The sequence below is a fragment of the Staurois parvus genome, unplaced genomic scaffold (assembly GCF_062004578.1).
Source record: "Staurois parvus isolate SC_StPar_1 unplaced genomic scaffold, SC_StPar_1.0 ptg002337l, whole genome shotgun sequence".
In the NCBI taxonomy this organism is placed as follows: domain Eukaryota; kingdom Metazoa; phylum Chordata; class Amphibia; order Anura; family Ranidae; genus Staurois; species Staurois parvus.
Genome location: NW_028320133.1, coordinates 550,618 through 577,445, shown reverse-complemented (window position 1 = coordinate 577,445; position 26,828 = coordinate 550,618). Strand labels below are relative to the sequence as shown.

Genomic DNA, 26,828 nt, shown 5'->3' with positions numbered 1-26,828 from the left:
AATGAGCTTTGTAAGGTGGTGATCTGGAACAAGGAGCCACTAGATGCCTGGACAACGTTGGACCCACTGGCCTTGATGTCCTTACATGACCAGATGCTGCTCATGCTGCTGACCAGACCATGATGTCCTGTTGCTGATTTACATACAATGCTCGTATTGTATGTATCTGTGGTAAGCGCATAACCGCACTATATACATTTTCCGTTCTGTCAAGTTGGATTGGGGACACCATAGGATCTTATCCGTCTGCCCTCCGGATACACTTTATAAACAATATATGCTTGATATTTCTGTGACGATATATGACACTTTGTTTGTTTGGTATTTTTAGCGCTACATACCCCATTCTATATGTTAGTGTAGGTTAGGTTAGTGTAGATTAGGGTAGTGTAGTGTAGATTAGGGTAAAGCAGTGTAGTGTAGATTAGGGTAGAGCAGTGTAGTGTAGGTTAGGGTAGAGCAGTGTAGTGTAGGTTAGGGTAGAGCAGTGTAGTGTAGGTTAGGGTAGAGCAGTGTAGTGTAGGTTAGGGTAGAGCAGTGTAGTGTAGGTTAGGGTAGAGTAGTGTAGAATAGTGTAGTTTATGTTAGTGTAGATTAGGGTAGAGTATTGTAGATTAGGGTAGTGTAGTTTATGATAGGGTAGGGTAGTCTAGGGTAGGGTAGTCTAGGGTAGGGTAGTCTAGGGTAGGGTAGTCTAGGGTAGGGTAGTCTAGGGTAGGGTAGTCTAGGGTAGGGTAGTCTAGGGTAGGGTAGTCTAGGGTAGGGTAGTCTAGGGTAGGGTAGTCTAGGGTAGGGTAGTCTAGGGTAGGGTAGTCTAGGGTAGGGTAGTCTAGGGTAGGGTAGTCTAGGGTAGGGTAGTCTAGGGTAGGGTAGTCTAGGGTAGGGTAGTCTAGGGTAGGGTAGTCTAGGGTAGGGTAGTCTAGGGTAGGGTAGTCTAGGGTAGGGTAGTCTAGGGTAGGGTAGTCTAGGGTAGGGTAGTCTAGTCTAGGGTAGTCTAGTCTAGGGTAGTCTAGTCTAGGGTAGTGTAGATTAGGGTAGAGTAGTGTAGATTAGGGTAGAGTAGTGTAGATTAGGGTAGAGTAGTGTAGATTAGGGTAGAGTAGTGTAGATTAGGGTAGAGTAGTGTAGATTAGGGTAGAGTATTGTAGATTAGGTTAGTGTAGTGTAGATTAGGTTAGTGTAGTGTAGATTAGGGTAGAGTAGTGTAGGTTAGGGTAGAGTAGTGCAGGTTAGGGTAGAGTAGTGCAGGTTAGGGTAGAGTAGTGCAGGTTAGGGTAGAGTAGTGCAGCTTAGGGTAGAGTAGTGTAGTGTAGATTAGGATAGAGTAGTGTAGTTTACGGTAGTGTAGTGTAGTTTACGGTAGAATAGTATAGGGTAGATTAGGGTAGAGTAGTGTAGGTTAGGGTAGAGTGGTGTAGGTTAGGGTAGAGTGGTGTAGGTTAGGGTAGAGTGGTGTAGGTTAGGGTAGAGTGGTGTAGGTTAGGGTAGAGTGGTGTAGGTTAGGGTAGAGTGGTGTAGGTTAGGGTAGAGTGGTGTAGGTTAGGGTAGAGTGGTGTAGGTTAGGGTAGAGTGGTGTAGGTTAGGGTAGAGTGGTGTAGGTTAGGGTAGAGTGGTGTAGGTTAGGGTAGAGTGGTGTAGGTTAGGGTAGAGTGGTGTAGGTTAGGGTAGAGTGGTGTAGGTTAGGGTAAAGTAGTGTAGGTTAGCGTAGAGTGGTGCAGTGTAGATTTGGGTAGAGTAGTGTAGTGATTAGGTTAGGATAGTGTAGATTAGGGTACAGTAGTGTAGATAAGAGTAGGGTAGTGTAGAGTAGACTAGGATAGTGTAGTCTAGTGTACAGTAGTGTAGATTAGAGTAGAGTAGATTAGCGTAGAGTAGAGTAGATTAGCGTAGAGTAGAGTAGATTAGCGTAGAGTAGTGTAGATTAGCGTAGAGTAGTGTAGATTAGCGTAGAGTAGTGTAGATTAGCGTAGAGTAGTGTAGATTAGCGTAGAGTAGTGTAGATTAGCGTAGAGTAGTGTAGATTAGCGTAGAGTAGTGTAGATTAGCGTAGAGTAGTGTAGATTAGCGTAGAGTAGTGTAGATTAGCGTAGAGTAGTGTAGATTAGGGTAGAGTAGTGTAGATTAGGGTAGAGTAGTGTAGATTAGGGTAGAGTAGTGTAGATTAGGGTAGAGTAGTGTAGATTAGAGTAGAGTAGAGTAGTGTAGATTAGAGTAGAGCAGTGCAGATTAGGGTAGAGTAGTGTAGATTAGAGTAGTGTAGTGTAGATTAGGATAGAGTAGTGTAATGTAGAGTAGTGTAGTTTAGGGTAGTGAAGTTTAGATTAGGGTAGAATAGTATAGTGTAGATTAGGGTAGAGTATTGTAGATTAGGTTAGTGTAGGTTAGGGTAGAGTAGTGTAGGTTAGGGTAGTGTAGATTAGGGTAGAGTAGTGTAGTGTAGGTTAGGGTAGAGTAGTGTAGATTAGGGTAGAGTAGTGTACTGTAGAGTAGTGTAGGGTAGATTAGGGTAGAGTAGTGTAGGGTAGATTAGGGTAGAGTAGTGTAGGGTAGATTAGGGTAGAGTAGTGTAGTGTAGGTTAGGGTAGAGTAGTGTACGTTAGGGTAGAGTAGTGTAGGTTAGGGTAGACTAGTGTAGATTAGGGTAGACTAGTGTAGATTAGGGTAGACTAGTGTAGATTAGGGTAGACTAGTGTAGATTAGGGTAGACTAGTGTAGATTAGGGTAGACTAGTGTAGATTAGGGTAGACTAGTGTAGATTAGGGTAGACTAGTGTAGATTAGGGTAGACTAGTGTAGATTAGGGTAGACTAGTGTAGATTAGGGTAGACTAGTGTAGATTAGGGTAGACTAGTGTAGATTAGGGTAGACTAGTGTAGTGTACATTAGGGTAGACTAGTGTAGTGTACATTAGTGTAGTGTACATTAGGGTAGAGTAGTGTAGTGATTAGGGTAGAGTAGTGTAGTGATTAGGGTAGAGTAGTGTAGTGATTAGGGTAGAGTAGTGTAGTGATTAGGGTAGAGTAGTGTAGTGTAGTGGTTAGCGTAGAGTGGTGTAGGTTAGCGTAGAGTGGTGTAGGTTAGCGTAGAGTGGTGTAGGTTAGCGTAGAGTGGTGTAGGTTAGCGTAGAGTGGTGTAGGTTAGCGTAGAGTGGTGTAGGTTAGCGTAGAGTGGTGTAGGTTAGCATAGAGTGGTGTAGTGTAGTGATTAGGTTAGGATAGTGTAGGTTAGGGTAGAGTAGTGTAGGTTAGGGTAGAGTAGTGTAGGTTAGGGTAGACTAGTGTAGTGTAGATTAGGATAGAGTAGTGTAGTGCAGATTAGGGTAGAATAGTAAAGTGTAGATTAGGGTAGAGTAGTGTAGATTAGGGTAGAGTAGTGTAGGTTAGGGTAGAGTAGTGTAGGTTAGGGTAGAGTAGTGCAGAGTACTGTCGATTAGGGTAGAGTAGTGTCGATTAGGGTAGAGTAGTGTAGTGTCGATTAGGGTAGAGTAGTGTAGGTTAGGGTAGAGTAGTGTAGATTAGGGTACAGTAGTGTAGATTAGGGTACAGTAGTGTAGATTAGGGTACAGTAGTGTAGATTAGGGTAGAGTAGTGTAGGTTAGAGTAGTGTAGTATAGATTAGGGAAGTGTAGGTTAGAGTAGTGTAGATTAGATTAGAGTAGTGTAGTGTAGATATAGGGTAGGGTAGGGTAGAGTAGTGTAGTATAGATTAGGGTAGATTAGAGTAGAGTAGTGTAGATTAGCGTAGAGTAATCTACACAACTCTAATTTACACTACACTACACTACTCTACCCTAACCTACACTACACTACTCTACCCAAATCTACACTACACTACTCTACCCAAATCTACACTACTCTACCCTAACCTACACTACTCTACCCTAACCTACACTACTCTACCCTAACCTACACTACTCTACCCTAACCTACACTACTCTACCCTAACCTACACTACTCTACCCTAACCTACACTACTCTACCCTAACCTACACTACTCTACCCTAACCTACACTACTCTACCCTAACCTACACTACTCTACCCTAATCTACACTACTCTACCCTAATCTACACTACTCTACCCTAATCTACACTACCCTACTCTAATCTACACTACTCTAATTTACACTACACTACCCTAATCTACACTAGAGTAGGGTAGTGTAGATTAGGATAGAGTAGTGTAGATTAGGGTAGAGTAGTGTAGATTAGGGTAGAGTAGTGTAGATTAGGGTAGAGTAGAGTAGTGTAGATTAGGGTAGAGTAGAGTAGTGTAGGTTAGGGTAGAGTAGTGTAGGTTAGGGTAGAGTAGTGTAGGTTAGGGTAGAGTAGTGTAGGTTAGGGTAGAGTAGTGTAGGTTAGGGTAGAGTAGTGTAGGTTAGGGTAGAGTAGTGTAGGTTAGGGTAGAGTAGTGTAGGTTAGGGTAGAGTAGTGTAGGTTAGGGTAGAGTAGTGTAGGTTAGGGTAGAGTAGTGTAGGTTAGGGTAGAGTAGTGTAGGTTAGGGTAGAGTAGTGTAGGTTAGGGTAGTGTTGTGTAGGTTAGGGTAGTGTTGTGTAGATTTGGGTAGAGTAGTGTAGATGAAGGTAGAGTAGTGTAGATGAGGGTAGAGTAGTGTGGGTTAGGGAAGAGTAGTGTAGTGTAGATTAGGGTAGAGTAGTGTAGTGTAGATTAGGGAAGTGTAGATTAGGGTAGAGTAGTGTAGATTAGAGTAGTGTAGTGATTAGGGTAGAGTACTGTAGGTTAGGGTAGACTAGTGTACTGTAGGTTAGGGTAGACTAGTGTAGGTTAGGGTAGACTAGTGTAGTGTAGGTTAGGGTAGACTAGTGTAGTGTAGGTTAGGGTAGACTAGTGTAGTGTAGATTAGGATAGAGTAGTGTAGTGTAGATTAGGGTAGAATAGTAAAGTGTAGATTAGGGTAGAGTAGTGTAGGGTACAGTATTGTAGATTAGGGTAGTGTAGTTTATGATAGAGTAGTGTAGTTTAGATTAGGGTAGAGTAGGTTAGGGTAGAGTAGTGTAGGTTAGGGTAGTGTAGATTAGGGTAGAGTAGTGCAGTGTAGTGTAGATTAGGGTAGAGTAGTGTCGATTTGGGTAGAGTAGTGTCGTGTCGATTTGGGTAGAGTAGTGTAGTGTAGATTAGGGTAGTGTAGTGTAGATTAGGGTAGAGTAGTGTAGGTTAGGGTAGAGTAGTGTAGGTTAGAGTAGTGTAGATTAGGGTAGAGTAGTGTAGTGTAGATTAGGGTAGAGTAGTGTAGTGTAGATTTGGGTAGATTAGGGTAGAGTAGTGTAGTGTAGAGTAGTGCAGGTTAGGGTAGAGTAGTGTAGGTTAGGGTAGAGTAGTGTAGTGTAGATTAGGGTAGAGTAGTGTAGTGTAGAGTAGTGTAGGTTAGGGTAGAGTAGTGTAGGTTAGGGTAGAGTAGTGTAGGTTAGGGTAGAGTAGTCTAGTGTAGATTAGGGTAGAGTAGTGTAGATTAGGGTAGAGTAGTGTAGATTAGGGTAGAGTAGTGTAGATTAGGGTAGAGTAGTGTAGATTAGGGTAGAGTAGTGTAGTGTAGATTAGGGTAGTGTAGATTAGGGTAGAATAGTATAGTGTAGGTTAGGGTAGAGTAGTGTAGGGTAGATTAGGGTAGAGTATTGTAGATTAGGGTAGTCTCTGACTGTCTCCTGTCCGCAGTCTCTGACCATCTCCTGTATCCTGTCCGCAGTCTCTGACCGTCTCCTGTATCCTGTCCGCAGTCTCTGACCGTCTCCTGTATCCTGTCCGCAGTCTCTGACCGTCTCCTGTATCCTGTCCGCAGTCTCTGACCGTCTCCTGTATCCTGTCCGCAGTCTCTGACCGTCTCCTGTATCCTGTCCGCAGTCTCTGACCGTCTCCTGTATCCTGTCCGCAGTCTCTGACCGTCTCCTTTATCCTGTCCGCAGTGTCCGACCGTCTCCTGTATCCTGTCCGCAGTGTCCGACCGTCTCCTGTATCCTGTCCGCAGTGTCCGACCGTCTCCTGTATCCTGTCCGCAGTCTCCGACCGTCTCCTGTATCCTGTCCGCAGTCTCCGACCGTCTCCTTTATCCTGTCCGCAGTGTCCGACCGTCTGCTGTATCCTGTCCGCAGTGTCCGACCGTCTCCTGTCTGCAGTGTCCGACCGTCTCCTGTCTGCAGTGTCCGACCGTCTCCTGTCTGCAGTGTCCGACCGTCTCCTGTCTGCAGTGTCCGACCGTCTCCTGTCTGCAGTGTCCGACCGTCTCCTGTCTGCAGTGTCCGACCGTCTCCTGTCTGCAGTGTCCGACCGTCTCCTGTCTGCAGTGTCCGACCGTCTCCTGTCTGCAGTGTCCGACCGTCTCCTGTCTGCAGTGTCCGACCGTCTCCTGTCTGCAGTGTCCGACCGTCTCCTGTATCCTGTCCGCAGTGTCCGACCGTCTCCTGTATCCTGTCCGCAGTGTCCGACCGTCTCCTGTATCCTGTCCGCAGTGTCCGACTGTCTCCTGTATCCTGTCCGCAGTCTCCGATCGTCTCCTGTATCCTGTCCGCAGTCTCCGATCGTCTCCTCTACTATGTCTGCAGTTTCTGACTGCTTCCTTTACTATGTGCGCAGTCTCTGATCTCTCTTCTATCCTGTCCACAGTCTCTGACCATCTCCTGGAGTATATCAGCAGACGCTGATCATCTCCTGTATCATGTCTACAGTCTCGGACCATCCCCTGTATCCTGTCCAGGGGGTGGAAGAGAGAGAGAGGGGGGAGAGAGAGAGGGGGGGAAAAGCATACACAAGGCTGGCTGGAAGTGTGGGCGGGGGAGACACAGGATGAGGAGGGGCAGCTTTCTCTCTGCTCTCACGCCTGTATGTGGGGGGAGGGGGGACTGTCAGCACTGGGGAGTGCATATGCTGACAGATCCCCTGCAGTGCTGGAGGGGGGGCCGTGGGGGTGCATGCAGGAGATGGATAGCGGAGGCACATAGAGCAAACAAGAAATGCACAGTCCTCTATGTGCCACCCGTCTCCCTCTCCAGCCGGCTCCATGGCTGACAGGTTCTATCTCCTCACCACCTGTTAAGTTGTCCCGGAAGTTCCCCGGAGGTCCATGTTGAGACTTGCAGTCCCCCCGGGCTCCTCCTCACCCCCGGAAGACGGAGCTCAGCTGTCTGGCCGAAGCTCTATCCTCCGGAAGAGAAGCACAGCATGTCTCCAATCTTGTAACCACCCGCCTTCACAGCACTTCCGGGAACGGGGTAAGCCACGCCCCCGCACGAAAAAGGGGCGGAGTTCTAGCAGAGGCACCTGCGCACAACAGAACTGCGCACACAGGACCTCAGTCAGAGCCGGGATTTGCTGAGAGGAGAACGCAGAATGGAGAGCAGGAGGAGGCGGAGTCCGGAGGAGGAGCGGCACACCCCCGGCCATTACCTTCTATCCAATACATGTAAATCTTGTTCCACAGAGTCACCGCCAATCACCGGATGTCGCCAAACTTGTAACCACCCGCCTTCACGGCACTTCCGGGAACGGAGTAAGCCACGCCCCCGCACGAAAAAGGGGCGGAGTTCTAGCAGGGGCACCTGCGCACAACAGAACTGCGCACACAGGACCTCAGTCAGAGCCGGGATTTGCTGAGAGGAGAACGCAGAATGGAGAGCGGGAGGAGGCGGAGTCCGGAAGAGGAGCGGCACACCCCCGGCCATTACTTTCTATCCAATACATGTAAATCTTGTTCCACAGAGTCACCGCCAATCACCGGATGTCCCTGAACGGGTAACGCTACACCCCGAGAACTCACTGAACAGGGGCGGAGTCCACTAACAGGCACACCAACTTGTTGCCATGGTGACAGACGCCATCCCTTATTTCTCCCCCAGAACAGATCCTTCCTCACCAATGGACGGGATTTCTGTTTGGGAAGTTTGCTTGTCATGTGTGCCGTCCAATCACATCTCTCCCATCTCCGATGACGCGCGCGAGCCCCCTATAAGTACTACAAGTCCCCGCATGCCCACCTTAGTCAAGAAGAGGACTTCTACCGCTGGGTGGATCCTCCCTCCCAATGTCCGTATACAGCGCCGTCCTCTGAGAGCCGGGCTGAGGGGAGGACGGAGAGCCAGAGCTACCTGAGCCAGGAGCGGGGAGCCCGGTAAGAAATCCCCTTCTATCTCCTATTATTCTTCTATCTGTGATTGGGGGGATTTTATTATTGTCTGTTATTAGCGATTCTATCTACTGCTAATATTTGATTATTGTTTATATCTATTATTCTTCATTATATGTAATACTATTCTATTTATTGTTTATTAATATTGATTATAGCGATAACTGCTATTTATATAATAAATAAAACAACAATATAGATTTAAACAAGAAATAGAGATTAAACAATACATAAAATAATAAGATATAAATAGTAATAATAATATTGATTATACTTATGATTATTTTATTATTATCTAATATTAATATCATTGATGAGATCTGGTATTATTATTTTATTATTGATTTATTGTATTTTTATTATTTATTATTGACTATTTATATCTTTTTTTTAATTATAAAGCATAAAAATAAGTTAACAATAGTACATATAGACATAATCAATATCTAGCTTACTGATCAATATTTATTGCATTATCTATTTTATTATCAATTATTATTGATTATATCTGGTATTATTATTGACTTTTGTATTTTATTATTATTGATTATATCTATTAATATAGTATTGATTACTATTTTATTACTATTATATCTATCTGTTCTTTATTGTCTTAGTTTATTGATTATATCTGTTGTTAATATGGTATTATTAATATTGTTCATTATTGATTATCTTTTATTGTTTTATTTATTTTTAGATTTTTTTTTTTTTGTACTTTACCTATAATTTTTATTGATACAGTTAACCGCTTGCCGCCCTGCCACTGTATATATGCACGTGTGCAGGGCGGCACTCAGGCGCAAAACCACGTTTTAAAACGGGTTCCGCGCTCCCGACGTTTTCGCCGGCAGGGGGGGGGCGCGTACGCGCGCTTCCGCCGACCCGCGTGTGACACCATTCGATCCCGGAAGGATCAATCATTAGATTTCAGCCAGTGATGTCTGGCTGAAATCAGATGATCGGTCCCTGTCCTATCCTGTCCTGTGTTGAAGTTTACACAGGAGAGGATATGATGTCATTCTTCTCTGCCTGGGGACATTCGTCCCAGACAGAGAAGAAGACACAGTAAAAGTGAGTAAAACAGCACATACCCACAGTTAGAACACACCTAGGTCACATTTAACCCCCTGATCTCCCCCCCCCCCCCCAGTTAGTGTTAGCGCCCCTCCCAGATAGCGCCAGTTTGCTTGCCAGTACACCAGTAATCCCGTTTAACCCCCCCAGTTAACCCCTTCACTGCCCTGTCACCAGTGTCACTGATCAGTGAACCGATTTTTACTGATCACTGTATCAGTGTCGCTGGCGACTTCCGATAGTGTTAGCGCCCCTCCCAAATAGCGCCAGTTTGCCCGCCAGTACACCAGTAATCCCGTTTAACCCCTTGATCGCCCCCCCCCCCAGTTAACCCCTTCACTGCCCTGTCACCAGTGTCACTGATCAGTGAATCTATTTTTACTGATCACTGTATCAGTGTCGCTAGCGACTTCCGATAATGTTGGTGCCCCTCCCAGATAGCACCTTTTTGCCCGCCAGTACACCAGTAATCCCGGTTAACCCCTTAATTCTCACCCCCCCCCAGTTAACCCCTTCACTACCCTGTTACCAGTGTCACTGATCAGTGAACCGATTTTTACTGATCACTGTATCAGTGTCGCTGGCGACTTCCGATAGTGTTAGCGCCCCTCCCAAATAGCGCCAGTTTGCCCGCCAGTACACCAGTAATCCCGTTTAACCCCTTAATCCCCCCCCCCCAGTTAACCCCTTCACTGCCCTGTCACCAGTGTCACTGATCAGTGAATCGATTTTTACTGATCACTGTATTAGTGTCACTGGTGACTTCCGATATTGTTAGCGCCGCTCCCATATAGCGCCAGTTTGCCCGCTAATGCACGGGATTTTTTTTTACCAAAAACATGTAGCAGAATACATTTTGGCTTAAATTTATGACTAACTTTGAGTTTACAATATATTTTTTATAGCTGAAGGTAGAAAATATAGTTTTTTTTCAAAATTTTTGTGTATTTTTATGTTTATAGCGCAAAAAATAAAAAGCACACAGGTGATAAAATACCACCAAAAGAAAGCTCTATTTATGTGAAAAAAAGGACGTAAATTTCGTTTGGGTACAGCATTGCATGACCGCGCAATTATCATTTGAATTAGTGCAGCGCCAAACAGCAAAAAAAGGCCTGGTCATTAAGGGGGGTAAATCCTCAGGAGCTCAAGTGGTTAATATTTTATGTATTATCTATTATTTGATTGCTTGTTATATCTATTATGGATCTCTCATGGATGTCACATCTGGAGTAGCTGCTGTGTCCCAACTGACATCAATTGGACTGCTTGCATGGGGATGCATGGAACATCTGTGCATCCCCAAGCAGGTTAAAACAGCTTCTCATGGGTATTTGCTGTGGGATGCCCCATGTGAATATGGCCATTTTTTTGTGTTGCAATTAGGGTCAAATTTTTTTTTTTTTTTTTTTTTTAGGCTAGCTGGTAAGCGTGCTGGGAAATTTCAGTTTGCTTGTATTGTGCAATGCGCTCCCATGTGCACCTTACTTCAAAAGCTACCATATTTGCCGGCGTATAAGACGACTTTTTACCCCTTGAAAATCTTCTCAAAAGTCGGGGGTCGTCTTATACGCCGGTATACGGCATACTGACATTTTTTAGGGGGGCGGCGCGGTGCCGCCCCCCCCCTTCCAACGGAAGGGACACTAAGTACAGGGGTTGGGAGGGGCTGCTGTCTCTTACCTGGATCCGGTCCCACGACGGTCCAGTCCAGGAAGCACGGCTGCTCCTTCGGTTCGGCCACTGGATGTTCGTGCGGCTGCTCGGCTCCGCCTCCACACCGGTGATTGGCCGCCAGAACTGTAGCTTAGGAAAGACACACAGGCGGCCAATCACCGGCGAGGGGGCGGAGCCGAGCGGCCCGGCGAAAATCGAGTGCAGGAGCAGCAGGTAAATGTTCAGTGTAGAGGTGCTGCTGCAACCACATATGCTGGCTGCAGCAGCACCATACTGCAACAGGGGTCAGCAAGTGTAATTGGTGTCAGTGGGAGGAATAGTGCCCCATCATTGGTGTCACTGATACCAATGATGGAGCACTATTCCTCCCACTGACACCAACGATGGGGCACTATTCCTCCCCCCCCCCACTAACACCAACGATGGGGCACTATTCCCCACTCTCACTGACACCAATGATGGGGCACTATTCCACCCCCCACTGACACCAATGATGGGGCACTATTCCACCCCCCACTGACACCAATGATGGGACACCATTCCTCCCACTGACACCAATGTTGGGACACTATTCCTCCCACTGACACCAATGATGGGGCACTATTCCCCCCACTGATACTAATGATGGGGCACTGTTCCCCCCACTGATACTAATGATGGGGCACTATTCCTGTCCCTGATACCAATGATGGGGCACTATTCCTGTCCCTGATACCAATGATGGGGCACTATTCCTGCCACTGATACCAATGATGGGGCACTATTCCTTCCACTGATACTAATGATGGGGCACCTATTCCTGCCACTGATACCAATGATGGGGCACTATTCCTTCCACTGATACCAATGATGGGGCACCTATTCCCCCCACTGATACTAATGATGGGGCACTATTCCTGCCACTGATACCAATGATGGGGCACTATTCCTGCCACTGATACCAATGATGGGGCACCTATTCCCCCCACTGATACCAATGATGGGGCACTATTTCTCCCACTGATACCAATGATGGGGCACTATTCCTGCCACTGATACCAATGATGGGGCACTATTCCTGCCACTGATACCAATGATGGGGCTCTATTCCTCCCACTGATACCAATGATGGGGCTCTATTCCTCCCACTGATACCAATGATGGGGCACTATTCCTGCCACTGATACCAATGATGGGGCACCTATTCCCCCCACTGATACTAATGATGGGGCACTATTCCTGCCACTAATACCAATGATGGGGCACTATTCCTCCCACTGACACCGATGATGGGGTACTATTCCTCCCACTGGTGTGCATTGGAAGAGGGGTAGTCTTATACGGCGAGTATAGCCCAAACACTACATTTTAGCAGGAAAAGTAGGGGGTCGTCTTATACGCCCAGTCGTCTTATACGCCGGCAAATACGGTAGTTATTAATTGAGGTGGTTAAAATGCCTGTATAGCTTGTTCGCTGGATTTGGTGTGGGGATCACACCTTTAACCCTTTCACTGCCAGGTCTGTGGATGGGGGCGTCTGTATATCTGACAAGTATACCAGTATGGCCGGGAAAGACTGTAATGCAATGCGATCTGGACTGGATTCCATTAAGTGGAGCACAGGGGAAATATCAGATGTTTCATGAAAGAGTATGTGTCACCAGAAAAATCACCACATTAGGGGACGTTTTGTCCACTGTGAAAAAAAAAAAGTTAAAAAAAAGTTTTCAATTGTAAAAAATGTAAATTTACACCCAAGCATCCCCCCCCCCACATGCAAAGTCAGGGGTGCCTACGCATAAAACGTTGATTGTGCTACACGTTACGTATCCCGGTGCACGCCGGGAGTGAGAGCAATCATTCTAACACCAGACTCTGACGAATGCGGCGTCAGACCCCTGACCTCCTCACCAAACTCAAGACCGAAGGACTAGCCAATCTAAAACCGTGATGTCACGTGCGTAACAATGCCAAGCCCAGCTGCACTCTGCACAACAATTTTCCAGCTAATTGGACCACAATCTGTGTACTGGCAGCCTGGGAGCGATTGTTACTGGGTCAAGTTAATTACGTGGTTAACCCTTCACACTGCCACCACCTCCTTTTTGTACAGAGAATGAGGAAACTCGATGATATCAGCTATAACACTATAATGGTTGAGATAATCGTCTGTATAACACGGTCACCGCAGGCCGGTTATACAGAGGGTCAAACGAACAGAGTAGCGCTCTTTTTAGAGGCAGGAATTTGTAAATTGCAATAAAGAGCTATAGAAACAGTTCAACGCTTTCAGAAGGAAAGATTTATTACTAAAAGGTCAAAAGGGTGCAATAAAAATATTTACAGAAAAAAGATGTAACTAATATATATACATAAATATACAGAGAACAACAGCACAGCAAAGGGATAACAGAGAGAAGTTAGAGGGTTAAAGTACTTGCCAAAGTCCTGGGTTAGCAGATCAAGTTTCAGAGCGAAAGGGCATGGGTCTCCCCAGGTGGTTCTGATGTTAAAAGGGAGAATTCTTCAACTTCCTTTCTTAGGCTTGACAGCCCATTTTGTAGTTCCCTAGCAGGGGGTGTCTCTGAAGTCAAGGACCAATACCTCGTTTACGGAGGGAAGGTTTGGGCGTAGACCTAACCTAGAGCCAAAATCTCTTATAGTTCATATTTTGGCTCATAACTTTCTCTATGCAGAAGTGACATTCCACCCGCGGGTAAATTATTATGCAGACACATCTGAGGAGTGGGTAGATATGAAATAGATATTTGAAGGGTTCCAGAGATGTAGTTTTCTGCTTTCCTAGGTATTCCAGTCAGGGAGTGTGACCTATCAAACTGTTTGTCTCCTCTGAAGATATGTCTGGTTTTTATGTAGGTCAGGTCCATAAATATTGGGACATCGACACAATTCTAACATTTTTGGCTCTATACACCACCACAATGGATTTGAAATGAAACGAACAAGAGGTGCTTTAACTGCAGACTGTCAGCTTTATTTGAGGGTATTTACATCCAAATCAGGTGAACGGTGTAGGAATTACAACAGTTTGCATTGTCTTGGAAATTCGTTTTCAACAAATTTTTCCTTACCGTGAGTAGCTCTTTTGAGATGTGGGGAAAAATGGAGCTCCCGTGACCCAGGAATAATCAGATGATACTCTCCGGTTGGAGGTTGAATTCACTCTGTCTCTGGCTCTAACCCCAGACTCTTGTTTTATTAAAAGCACACACACGCCCCCCCACACGGGGGGTCAGGTCAATCCCCTCCCACAGAACAATGTATAGGGGGTGTCCATACACGAGAATGTCCATCCTGCTTGGAGTGTAGTGTTTCCTCTTATCTATACTGAAAACCAGTTAAACCAGTCCTCCCCTCCCCCATAAGCTCTCTGGAGAGCAAGCTTCCCATCCTTTACATGCTATCAGCTCCTAGTAGTATGTTCACTCTCTGTACAAGCATCCCCTAGATTAAACCGTGTCAGTCTGTATCTGAATGGGCCCGATACGATCTTTATTAAAACACATCCATCCAGATACAGTTCAGGTCGGTAGTGGCTTGTAAGATATACATGAGCCTACACGCGGAGTTCGCACTGCCCGGCGCCTGGCCATACGAAGTCCATGTGGTACTATGCTGCTGATATGTGGATACAGGCCCGCGGCATTGGCATCGAATGCCGTGGTGGCATACACGCCAGTCTATAAGCGCAGATCTGCCATCTGAGTACTGTAATATATACATTGCAAATGCGCATGGCCTAATTGCAGCCTTCAGAGCTTTAATTAAGCCACACAAGAGACATATGAATAACACTAATATATGACACATTTAAAGTTCAACCTGTAATACAAAATTTCCATGACAGCACATGTGCCTCCCACTTGTTAAGGGACCAAAAGTAATGGGACAGAATAATAATTCTAAATCAAACTTTCACTTTTTAATACTTGGTTATAAATCCTTTGCAGTCAATTACAGCCTGAAGTCTGGAACGCATAGACATCACCAGACGCTGGGTTTCATCCCTGATGATGCTCTGACAGGCCTCTACTGCAACTGTCTTCAGTTCCTGCTTGTTATTGGGGCATTTTCCCTTCAGTTTTGTCTTCAGCAAGTGAAATGCATGCTCAATCGGATTCAGGTCAGGTGATTGACTTGGCCATTGCATAACATTCCACTTCTTTCCCTTAAAAAACTCTTTGGCTGCTTTTGCAGTATGCTTTGGGTCATTGTCCATCTGCACTGTGAAGCGGCGTCCAATGAGTTCTGAAGCATTTGGCTGCATATGAGCAGATAATATTGCCCGAAACACTTCAGAATTCATCCTGCTGCTTTTGTCAGCAGTCACATCATCAATAAATACAAGAGAACCAGTTCCATTGGCAGCCATACATGCCCACGCCATGACACTACCACCACCATGCTTCACTGATGAGGTGGTATGCTTAGGATCATGAGCAGTTCCTTTCCTTCTCCATACTCTTCTCTTCCCATCACTCTGGTACAAGTTGATCTTGGTCTCATCTGTCCATAGGATGTTGTTCCAGAACTGTGAAGGCTTTTTTAGATGTCGTTTGGCAAACTCTAATCTGGCCTTCCTGTTTTTGAGGCTCACCAATGGTTTACATCTTGTGGTGAACCCTCTGTATTCACTCTGGTGAAGTCTTCTCTTGATTGTTGACTTTGACACACATACACCTACCTCCTGGAGAGTGTTCTTGATCTGGCTAACTGTCGTGAAGGGTGTTTTCTTCACCAGGGAAAGAATTCTTCGGCCATCCACCACAGTTGTTTTCCGTGGTCTTCTGGGTCTTTTGGTATTGCTGAGCTCACCGGTGCGTTCCTTCTTTTTAAGAATGTTCCAAACAGTTGTTTTTGGCCACGCCTAATGTTTTTGCTATCTCTCTAATGGGTTTGTTTTGTTTTTTCAGCCTAATGATGGCTTGCTTCACTGATAGTGACAGCTCTTTGGATCTCATCTTGAGAGTTGACAGCAACACATTCCAAATGCAAATAGCACACTTGAAATGAACTCTGGACCTTTTATCTGCTCATTGTAATTGGGATAATGAGGGAAAAACACACACCTGGCCATGGAACAGCTGAGAAGCCAATTGTCCCATTACTTTTGGTCCTTTAACAAGTGAGAGGCACATATGCAAACTGTTGTAACTCCTACACCGTTCACCTGATTTGGATGTAAATACCATCAAATAAAAGCTGACAGTCTGCAGTTAAAGCACATCTTGTTTGTTTCATTTCAAATCCATTGTGCTGGTGTATAGAGCCCAAAATGTTAGAATTGTGTCGATATCCCAATATTTATGGACCTGACTGTAAGTCTCTCATATTCCAAGATATGAGACATAGGGGAAAAATGGATTTTAAAAGTGTTATCTGGTTCGTGCTTCTCTGGAATGTCTTTGAACTCCTGGGAAGGCTTGCGTTATCTTTTACGAGGTGCTAGATTGCACAGCTCTCTTAGACAACCAGGCGCTTTAGCTCAGAAATGTTTTATAGCTCTGGGTTCCCTGCTGTGCCCTGGCTGGCCTGTGACACTCCTAACACACAGGCCATATGTCAATGTCAATGAGGGGGAAATATGTTTGTCAGGATGGTTGACCCTTTCCCAAGATGGAAAATGGTTGAACCGCGTCCATCTCTGGGTGTACGCCTGCTACACAGGCCACCTCCATAACGCTAAACTCATGACCTAGAAGTGGCTTTTAAAGCATCACCTATAGAAAATATAGGGTACTAAAGTTGGTCGCCATTTCATGGCCATTTCATGGCCACACGCAAATTTAAGGTTTAACCCGTTGGGTATCTGTGAGGTGCAACCTTATCTTTTATATTTTACAAAAATTAAATTGGGTAATTTTATTCCGCTTGTGTGTCCTAAAATTTACTTTTTGTGTATTTTTTATTAATATTATAATCTATGATTTATATAGCACCAACAGTTTGCTCAGCGCTTTACAATATAAAGGGAGACAATACAGCAACAATACAGTTCAATACAAGAGGGTTAGGAGGACCTTACAATCTAAGAGGGAGGGACTGGTGGTACAGAAGGTAATAACTGTGGGGGATGAACTGATAGGAGAAATAGAAGATTTGGTTATTAGATTCCTTAAAGAGAGGTTTTCGGAGATCGCGTAAAAGTGGGCAGAGTAGGCCATAGTCGGAAAGATTGGGGTAGAGAGTGGCAGAGGATGGGGGAGGCTCTGGAGAAGTCCTGGAGACAAGCATAGGAGGAGGAGACAAGGGAGCTAGAGGACAGAAGGTTGTGGGTGGAGCAGAGAAGACGTTTTGGGTGATATTTGGAGACAAGATTGGTGATGTAATTGGGGGCAGAGTTAGAAATGGCCTTATTTGTTATTGTTAATGTTTTGAATTTTATCCGTTGGGCAATGGGAGGCCAGTGGAGGGATTGGCAGAGAGGGATGGCAGACATGGAACAGTTGGCAAGGTGAATGAGTCTGGCAGCAACATTCATCATAGACTGAAGAGGGGATAGCTTGTGATGAGGTAGGCCAGTGAGGAGGGAGTTACAATAGTCAAAGCGAGAGATAACAAGGGAGTGAATAAGTTGCTTAGTGGTTTTGGTGGCTAAAAACGGGCGTATTTTGGAGATGTTGCGGAGGTGAAGTCTACAAGATTTGGACAGTGACTGGATTTGGGGCTGAAAGGACAGATGGGAGTCCAGGATTACACCTAGTACCCTGGCATGAGGGGAGGGACTGATGGTTGTATAATTGATCTTGATGGAGAAGTGGCGAGGAGGAGACAGAGTTATAGGTAACACTGAAGGAGTGCTGCGATAGGTAGAAGGAGAACCATTAAAGTCTCGGAGGCGAAGGGAGTGGAGTTTTTTGAGGAGGAGGGGATGGTCAATAGTATCAAAAGCCGCAGAGAGGTCAAGAGTATGGAGTAGTGGCCATTGGTTTTAGTAGTTAGTAAATCATTAGTGAGTTTTAGTAGGGCAGTTTCAGTGGAGTGGAGTGAGCGAAAGCCAGACTCTAAAGGGTCAAGAAGGTTGTTGTCAGTGAGGTAGGAGCTTAGAGGTAAACGGGAGCAGGGAGATGGGTCTTAAGTTGTTCAGGTTGGTGGGGTCCAGTGAGGGCTTTTTAAGTACGGGAGTGATCTGTGCATGCTTAGAGGGGAGAGGAAGGTGTCAGTAGAGAGGGAGAGATTGAAGATGTGAGTGAGGGAACATAGAATAGAAGAAGAAGGTGATCGTAGTAGTTGCGAGGGGACAGGATCAGAGGGCAGGTGGTGAGATGGGCTTCTGAGAAAACTTTAGTGACCTCTTCGGTAGTAGCCAGGTTAAAGGAGAAAAGTGTTGAGGGAGGTTTAGCATAAGGTATGCTAAGTGGGATAGATGTCTGTGCAGTGGAGATGACCTCACACATTGCATCAATCTTGATTTTGAAATGATTGGCAATCTCGTAAGCAGTGAGTTACTGGGTGGAGATGGAGAAAGTAGAGACATGGGGAGGGGGGCAGTGTCAGTGACATGGTGGGGGCGGGCAAAGTGTCAGTGACATGGTGGGGGCAGGGCAGTGATAGTAACATTGAGTAGAACAGTCCTCCCCAAAGTCACTATCACTGCCCCCCCCCATATCACCATTCTCCCCAGGTCACTTACACTATCCCCCCCCCCAAAGAAAAAAATCACTGCCCCCCCCCCCCCCCCGATGTCACTGACACTGTCCGATGTCGCTGCAGATAATTTGGCATGTAACAGCGCCGACGACCACTCAGCATGTAAGGGGTTAATAATTCTGTTTCCCCGGCCAATCCTGTGTCCTGCTGCCGACCACTCGGCATGTAAAGTGTTAATTTAACTCAGGTACATGTTCGGCTGCAGTAGTTCGGTGATCGGCTTGTCGTGCCTTATAAACCGGGGATTCAGGGGATACTGACTTTCATGGGATACTCATCTTGCCCCTACACCTTTCTCATTTCTCTCTCCTTTCTCAGTCTGGGACCCCCTGGCTCTCTCTGTCACAGAAAACCCCCAGGTCCATGCTGAGACATGTAGTCCCCCGTCTCCCCCTTCACACACTCCCGTCTCAGCCGCAGCCAAGAACTTCACCATATCCTCCTAACCTGCTCTGACAGGACTTCCCGAAATAGGAGAAGCCAATCTCAGAGACAGAGCGTGGCAGGGGCGGAGTCCAAGCTAAGGCAATGCCCACATATGTCACCTGTGGCACGCACTAAAAATCTCTAAGTTTATGGCAAAGTTTGCTGGAAAGGATATATAGCAGTGTGCAGAGGGTTGTTCCTGGATCTTCCCATGTCTGTGTGGAGCACAAAGGTGCCATTTTACAAATGTGACAACGGTTGCACTGTAGGCCTTAGTGGAGCTCTGACAGAGTCCTCTTTGGGCTACTTGTTGGGATTTCTTGAAGGTGAAAGTCAAGCTTTCGCCTGTAGCCTCTAGAGGTTCTCTAAAGGTTGGATGTTTCTCTGGATAATCTGTTGTAGAGAGGAGGAGAGCTTGGTACCAAAGCCAATGTCTGAGACAGGGAACCAGCTCAGCACCAGTGTCCTAGACAGTAGCGTCCGAGGCCCTGAAATAGGGGATGAACTCCACGCTAATGTTGGAGGCTCTACAAGACAAGTGTGAGAGGCCCTGAAACAGGGGATAAACTCCACTCTAATGTCGGAGGCTCCGCAGAGACACAGGAGTGCAAAGCCCTGAATATGGGGTACGAGCCTAGTATCTGGTCCAGATTAATGGCAAACTGAGCGGCCATGAGCTGCAGCCAAAGAGCGCGGGATGCCCTAGTGAAGCATGCTTCTCACATCCTCTAGAGCTTTGAAGGTCAGTAGCCAGGTTTTAACCTAGCAGCTCTCCCCCCACTTTGTGTCTTTTTGCCCCATGTTGGCATTGTGTCCACAGTAGCATTTGCTTTTGGTAGAGTAGGGTTTGGCCAGAAAGGTTTACTTTGAGGCAGTTGGCCAGCTTAAACATGTATTGCAATATGTGTGAACTAAAAATCTCTATGTTTATGGCAAAGTTTGCTGGAAAGGATATATAGCAGTGTGCAGAGGGTTGTTCCTGGATCTTCCCATGTCTGTGTGGAGCACAAAGGTGCCATTTTACAAATGTGACAACGGTTGCACTGTAGGCCCTAGTGGAGCTCTGACAGAGTCCTCTTTGGGCTACTTGTTGGGATTTCTTGAAGGTGAAAGTCAAGCTTTCGCCTGTAGCCTCTAGAGGTTCTCTAAAGGTTGGATGTTTCTCTGGATAATGTGTTCTAGAGAGGAGGAGAGCTTGGTACCAAAGCCAATGTCTGAGACAGGGAACCAGCTCAGCACCAGTGTCCTAGACAGTAGCGTCCGAGGCCCTGAAATAGGGGATGAACTCCACGCTAATGTTGGAGGCTCTACAAGACAAGTGTGAGAGGCCCTGAAACAGGGGATAAACTCCACTCTAATGTCGGAGGCTCCGCAGAGACACAGGAGTGCAAAGCCCTGAATATGAGGTACGAGCCTAGTATCTGGTCCAGATTAATGGCAAACTGACCGGCCATGAGCTGCAGCCAAAGAGCGCGGGACACCTCCTGCACTGGTGCAGGGGGGACACCTCCAGTACTGGGGCAGGGGGGACACCTCCAGCACTGGGGCAGGGGGGACACCTCCAATACTCGGACAGTGGGGACACCTGCAGCACTGGGGCAGGGGGGACACCTCCAATACTCGGACAGTGGGCACACAACCAGCACTGGGGCAGGGGGGACACCTCCAGCGTTGGGGCAGGGGGGACACCTCCAATACTCGGACAGTGGGGACACCTCCAGCACTGGGGCAGGGGGGACACCTCCAGCACTGGGGCAGGGGGGACACCTCCAGCACTGGGGCAGGGGGGACACCTCCAATACTCGGACAGTGGGGACACCTCCAGCACTGGGGCAGAGGGGACACCTCCAATACTTGGACAGTGGGGACACCTCCAGCACTGGGGCAGGGGGGACACCTCCAATACTCGGACAGTGGGGAAATCTCCAGCACTTGGGCAGGGGGAACACCTCCAGCATGGGGGATACCTCCAGCACTGGGGCAGGGGGGACACCTCCAAAACTCGGACAGTGGGGAAATCTACAGCACTGGGGCAGGGGGGGCACCTGACACCTCCAGCAGGGGGGATACCTCCAGCACTGGGGCTGGGGGGGCTACCTTTAATACCAGGGGCCACTCCAGTACTGGGGGGGGGGGGGCAGCGGCCACCTCCAATGCTGCAAAAGGGGTGGACACTGCCAAATCCAGGACAGAGGGGATACCTTCAATATGGGGAAAGAGGGGACATCTTCAAAACTGGGAAGGGGGGGGGACATGGAACATCTGACAGCTCTAATACCAGGACACATCCAATACCAGGGGCCACCTCTCCAGTACACCAGGATGGGGGGGACACTTGACACCTTCACAACCAGTACAGGAGGCAGGTCCCCTCCAGTACACGGGGGCGATATTGGACACCTGAGATAATAGGACAAGGAGAACATCTCCAATACCAGGGTGGAGGGGGACCTGACTTCTCTTAATACTGCAATGGTGGGGAGGTGGAGGAACATCCAACACCAGGGAGACAACACTTCCAGTACTGGGATGGAGGGGACACCTCCAATACTGGGGCAGGGTAGAAAAGTGATAACTCTAATACCAGGGGGATACCACCATTATTGGGACGGGGGCATCTGATACATCCAGTAATGGAATGGGGGAGGGGGCGGTATTTTAAATATCACAGAGACACTGCCATTTCTTGGGTGGGAGGTTCCCCACCAATACCTGGATGGGGGTACACCACCAATACCAGGAACTCTCTAACACCAGGGAGACACCTCCAGTACTAGGATGGAGGGGACACCTAACACTAGGGGCACACTTCTAATACTAGGATCCCTCCCAACACCAGGGAGACACCTCCAATACAAGGACAAATGGGACACTGCCAACACCAGGACAAGGGGTAGGGACACCTGACACCTCCAGTACCTGGATACGGGGTAATATCTGACATCTCCAATACAAAGGGGACCCCTATAGGACTGCTACTAATGATTGTTTTCATAATCGATTAGTTGGCCAATTATTGCTTTGATTAATCAGATAAAAAAAAAACCTTGACAAAAGTGTGGTGTATAATTTAGTTAGTATGTAAAGTTTAAAATAGACAATTTCTTGGATATCAATATGCAGTGGTAAATATAAATAACCAGCTATGTGGTTAAGGAACAAGATATCTTATCCACTCTGAGAATGACAGAAGAGACTTATATACTATTAGAGGTTGAATCTGGTACATATCAGACTCCATTTTTATTTAACCACTTCAAGTCCGGACACTTTTGCCTCCTTCCTGTCCAGGCCAATTTTCAGCTTTCAGCGCTATCATATTTTGAATGACAATTGCGTGGTCATGCAACACTGTACCCATATGAATGTTTTTTAGCATTTTTTTGAGACCAATAAAGCTTTATTTTGGTGGTATTTATTCACCACTGGGATTTTTTTTGTTTTGCTATGTAAATGAAAAAGTCCACAAATTTTGAGTGTTTTTCTTATAAAATTTTTCAAATAAATATTTCATCATAAATCTTGGCCAAAATTTATTTTGTTATCTTTTTAGTAAAAAAAAATGCCAAATTAGTTTATAACCAAAAATTATCATTTTAAAAATTTTTTTACATTTTTTTATTTTTTTTTTTGCATACTGTCACTCTAGCAGTACAGTGTCACCATGGTGACACTGTACTACTTGTGGGGGATGATTTTTTATTTTTTTGTTTACATTGATTGCTTTTATACCCATAAAGGCTGTAAAAGCAATCATTTCTCCGTCTCTCTGACTACATTCTTGCATCCATTGAGAACTACTGTGTGAGCTGTGATTGGTCCCAGCTTGTCACATGGTACAAGGCTGTTCACAACAGCCTTGTACCATGTGATCTCTGTGATCATTCACAGATTTCACACGTAGTAAGCAATGATGTCAGAAGTGACATCTTACTTACTCCTAGATTGTTAGCTCCGTGGAGCAGTGCCCTCGAACCCCTCGTGTATCGCATTGTATTGTTACTGTACCCCACTATAATGTACAGCGCTGAGCAAACTCTTAGCGCTATATAAATACTGTATAGTAATAATTCTTTGCATGTGATCACTGATTGGCCAATCAGTGATCACATGATTGGGACCTCACACAGAGGTTCTGTATGACGATCGGTGTTTCACTGTGTCCGGAGGACACAGCGGGCACCGGATCGTGGTGCTGTGCGATCCCAGGGAGCGCGCAAAAGCAAGGGGCGGGGAGGCCGTTTATAACCGGCCACTCGACCTTGCACTGCCACAGTCCGGCCATTTATATACAACAGTGATCCTTAGTAGTGCCTGCTGAGCTCAATGTGGTGAAATTCCTGCTGCAGCATGTGTACTTCCCTGACTGCTGCCCTCCCAGCTAAAGGGGGAACAGTTGAAGGGTGGTAAAAATTTGACTCAACCGTAGCATTCCCCAACCCCCCCAGTGTAAATACACCATTACCACACCAGTGCAGCCAGTCAGTGTCCCTGAACATCGCTATGTCACATCTGCCCCAGTGTTGACGTAAGGTTTTGTTCACAAGGGGCTTATCGATGCATACCTTGTGCAAGGGCCATGTTTACCTGCACAGGTGCTCTGTGCATCCCATGCAGGCAGTCACATTGATTATTGGGACACAACAGCTGCATGGACACAGCCGCTTTTCCCAATCCAACATCAGTGCAGGTGCATGTCCCCGAAATCACTGTCTGCATTTGGGGCTGTACACCTGCAAGGATGTCAGACTGGGGGCAGGAGTTCTGTGCATCCCCATGCAGGCAGTCCTATTCGTTTGGGCGTTTCTGCTGTCCTTGTGCTCCAGGGCCTACATAAATGAGAGAGGTAGTGAGGAAATGAGATGCCTAATTTACACCCTTATAAAGCTTGAAGGTTCTACTTTGATTTTGGCCCCCCCCCCCCCATGTGGGTAAGTTGTGAAAACGTCTCATGCATGTGCTATCCCCATACTAAGGAGGAGAAGCAGAATGTGTTGAGGTGTAATTGTAAGTGTGCCCATGCTGCTTATGTGAAAAAACTTTTTAAAATGACAACTTGGGGAAATGTTTTTTTTTTTTGTTTTGTTTTGTTTTTTTTCTTTCATTTTCTGAACAATTACAACTTCAAAAATGGTACTATGCCTCTTACTAAATACCTTGGACTGTCTGATTTAAAATTAAAAAAAAAGGGTAATTTGGGGGGTATTTGTACTGTCCTAGCATTTTAGGGCCTCAAGAAATGAGTTGGGCAGTCAGTACATCAGAATTGATCATTTTATGGATATACAGTATATACCATAGTTTGTATGTAGTAGAATGTATTTTGGCCCACATTTATGAAGAAATATTATTGGCAAAACTTTACAGACCGGAAATGAAGAAATGGCAAAACTTTTTTCCATTTTATATAGTGCAAAAAACAAAACAAAAAAAACAGTTGTGACTAAATGACTTAATACCACCAAAAGAAAGCTCTATCTGTCTCACAGATTGATATAAATTTCATATGGGTACAGTGTTGCATGACTGAGTAATTGTCATTCAAAGTACGACAGCGCTGAAATCTGAAAAATGGCCTGGGCAGGAAGGGGGTGAAACAGTCTGGTGTTCAAGCAGATAAAAAGTGTAACGTTTTGTATCTATAGTTGCTGCACTAAGCAAGAAAACTGTAAGATATAGAAACACAATTTATTTCCTACTGTAGCAAACCACTGGGCTGATTATTTTAAGTGACTTCTTATTTCTTTGCAGTTTTTTGGGAATATGGCTGCTAATCCTGAAAACGCTCAACTCTTGCCTTTACTAGAAACCTTGGAAGACACATCTACCTCACATACAGAACAGACAGATGCTTATCTTGCAATTGCAAAGTGAGTACAATTGCATTTTGGAGCTAGAAACATTCCAGATTGTTGCGGTGCAGAATATTGCAGTGGATGCAGGAATTGATTTACTAAGGAATACCTAGCCAATAAATGTTAGTGAACAAGGGGAGCTGTTTTCACTCAATACCAACTTTTCTAGTTGAACAGCCTATTCTTAAAGTGCATCTAAGCCACAAAAAAATGAATATATTGCAGCTTTCTAGTCCTTAGATGTGGTGGCTGCACTAGTTTTCTTCCTTTATTTTTTCCCCTGATGATCCTCCAGTAACAAAACTGCCGTAGGATGACAATGCCTACTCTTCCTTTTGTATCAGCAGAAACAAGACAGGACAACAGAATGCTGTCCTTCTCTTATTGTACATACCGGAGGGGAGTGCTTCTGTACACCTTAGAGATAATAGTTAGCAGAGTGCACAGTAAGTTATCAGCTCACGAGATTTCTAACAAGATCAACAGGTATTTTTTGCACTTATCAAGCAGATATAACAAAACCCTTTCAGGCTGAATTCACACTAGAGCGGACAGCTGCCAGAGTGCTTTACCTCTTTGGCAAGCAAATTCAGCTAAAACAACCCCATGGTGTATAATCTTCCATTCTGATCTTTAGAACTATTTAGTGGTGAATATTCCTTCAAGTAGAAATTATATTCCACAATAAAATATTTAGAGTAATGTATATCAGTTTGTGTGTAATAATTTGACATTTGTCCTCCTTTGTAGCCGTCTTAGTGGAGAAGATGGGAAAGTTTTCAATGTCTTGGTTGGAAAGCAGTTCTCTCGTCTCTTTGAAGTTTTTAAGGTGAGAAGGATAAAAGTCTTACCTTTTGTGTATGATTTATCTTAACATAAAATGTGTGATTATTGGGGATGAGCGATTAAAGCTGATCTCCAGGTTTTAGCGAACTTTGAATAGTTTGGACCAAGCTAGTCCAAATGTACTGTTTACATCATTAACAGATGCAGCACCTCTATAAACTGTATGTAGCATCAGCTACATATGCGTTGCTGTGTTCAGGCTATGGGACTATGAATGAATACAAAGGTTCCTCAGGCTGAGGTGGAGACTGTGAGGGCACCCAACCGCCTGTGAATGGCTGAGCAGCACTCAATCCAATTTGACAGCTGCTGGAACACAGTGCTGTATGTGGCTGAGACGACATACCTGTTTATATAGCGCTCACATCCACTTCATCTGTTAAGTGAAGTAAATTTGTTTATGCCAGCTTGGTCCAAATTACTTAAGTTCGCTGAATTCTGCAGTTAGATTTGAATTCACCTACAGTTGATACCCATACATTTTTTCAGAAAATCTCTCATGCAAGAATAGGGATCGTACTTGAGATTGGTAGTCATAGGTTTAATTTCTGGCTAACTGCATTCATAGTACATTTTAAGGTCTTAACAGGCGTAGGGTAACATGCATGCATCAGCAATCATTGGAAAATAGACATCTAAATGTCTGACCAGCATTTGTGCTGCCTTAATGTTTAGTTTGACGCAGTTGGCCAGCTTAAACATGTATTGCAATATGTGTGAACTAAAAATCTCAATGTTTATGGCAAAGTTTGCTGTAAAGGATATATAGCAGTGTGCAGAGGGTTGTTCCTGGATCTTCCCATGTCTGTGTGGAGCACAAAGGTGCCATTTTACAAATGTGACAACGGTTGCACTGTAGGCCCTAGTGGAGCTCTGACAGAGTCCTCTTTGGGCTACTTGTTGGGATTTCTTGAAGGTGAAAGTCAAGCTTTCGCCTGTAGCCTCTAGAGGTTCTCTAAAGGTTGGATGTTTCTCTGGATAATCTGTTGTAGAGAGGAGGAGAGCTTGGTACCAAAGCCAATGTCTGAGACAGGGAACCAGCTCAGCACCAGTGTCCTAGACAGAAGCGTCCTAGGCCCTGAAATAGGGGATAAACTCCTCGCTAATGTTGGAGGCTCTACAAGACAAGTGTGAGAGGCCCTGAAACAGGGGATAAACTCCACTCTG

General features: G+C 45.7%; 1 long non-coding RNA gene across 1 annotated transcript; it reads left to right on the top strand.

The window, feature by feature from the left end:
* The first annotated feature begins 6,785 nt into the window (after positions 1-6,785).
* LOC149431229 (uncharacterized) lies at positions 6,786-24,830 on the top strand. The gene is made up of 2 exons (XR_016309351.1): positions 6,786-8,115; positions 24,712-24,830. It is a non-coding gene; the product is annotated as an uncharacterized LOC149431229 (long non-coding RNA).
* Positions 24,831-26,828: the final 1,998 nt, after the last annotated feature.